General features: G+C 50.1%; 1 non-coding gene across 1 annotated transcript; it reads left to right on the top strand.

Annotated features, from left to right (window-relative positions):
• Nucleotides 1–171: 171 nt before the first annotated feature.
• On the top strand, nt 172–245 carry TRNAN-GUU. Its single transcript has one exon. It is a non-coding gene; the product is annotated as a tRNA-Asn (tRNA).
• Nucleotides 246–1,326: the final 1,081 nt, after the last annotated feature.

Below are 1,326 nucleotides of genomic sequence, written 5' to 3'. Positions count from 1 at the left end.
GCGGTTGGAGTCCCCAGCTGACTCCAAACGTGCCCCACACCACGACTCGGCTCAGTGTCGGTCGCGCCCCGGGTTTCGGGGCGGTGAGGCCACCGCCTGAGGTTTGTGCCTCCACCGGCTGAGAAGCGATTTCTGGGATCGGCAAATGAGCCGAGCGCGCGAGGTCTCGGCGTCTCTGTGGCGCAATCGGTTAGCGCGTTCGGCTGTTAACCGAGAGGTTGGTGGTTCGAGCCCACCCAGGGACGGGCATGTTTTACTCGCCCGAACTCATTTCTAGCTAGTTAAGAACGGCAAAAGATTTTCTGTTAAGGACTTTCGTCCTGAGAATCCTCTGGCCCTCTATCGGCTTTAAGTCTGATTCTGAAGTGTGCTACACGAGGACAGGTTCTACATAAATTCTCTCAATCGGGGCAGTATTTCGGCGGAAGTACTTTCCCTTTTCTTCCTTTCTTTCTTTCTTTTTTTTTTGGAGTAGGAGTCTCCCTCTATCACCCAGGTTGGAGTGCAGTGGCTCGCTCACGGCCACCGCAACCTCGACCTGCTGGGCTCAGGCGATCCTTCCACCTCAACCTTCCAAGGAGCTGGAATTACAGGCGCGCGCCACCAAGCCCGGCTAATTTTGTTTTAATTTTATTGTACAGAAAAGATCTCGCCAAGATGCCCAGGCTGGTCTTGAACGCCTGGGTTCCGACAATCCTCTCGCCTCCACCTCCCCAAGTACTGGGGTTACAGGTGTGAGCCACCGCGCCCTGCCGGAAGTACTTTTTCACTAGGACCCGCGTCTGGAGCCTCAGAGCTTACCCAGAGCCACCTCACATCCCCTCGCTTCTTGAAGCTCGGGTTTCACAACTGCACATCCCTGGACACCTAGAAATCCCAAGAACTGAAAACACGTATGAGGAAGCCTCGAGTTCTGGGTGGAAAACTTGGTTCAGCCACGATGTGACTTTGAACAACTTACTGGATTTCCTGCACCTCAGTTTCTTCGTCTATAAAAGAGCAAAATGGATTAATCTAACATTTGATGAGAAATGTTCATCATTAAATGTTAGCAGTGGCATAATCACCGCCATTTTCATTATATCTTTTCATGGTATGAATGAACCATTATGTATTTTAATGTTCCTCAACTGATGGACATGAAAATGAAAATGTTTATTCTTTTTTCTTTTGGGGGGGCGGGGGGAGTGTTTCTTTCTTTCTTTTTGAAACAGAATCTTGCTCTGTCATCCAGGCTGGAGTTCAGTGGTGTGATCCTAGCTCATTGTAGCCTCTATCTCCTAGGCTCAAGTAATCCTCCCATCTCGGCCTCTTAAATACCTAAGA

This window comes from Carlito syrichta, unplaced genomic scaffold, assembly GCF_000164805.1.
Source record: "Carlito syrichta isolate Samal-C Ts95f unplaced genomic scaffold, Tarsius_syrichta-2.0.1 Scaffold308835, whole genome shotgun sequence".
Classification (NCBI taxonomy): domain Eukaryota; kingdom Metazoa; phylum Chordata; class Mammalia; order Primates; family Tarsiidae; genus Carlito; species Carlito syrichta.
Note: the sequence above shows the minus strand (reverse complement) of the source record. Positions and strands in the feature narration are given on the sequence as shown.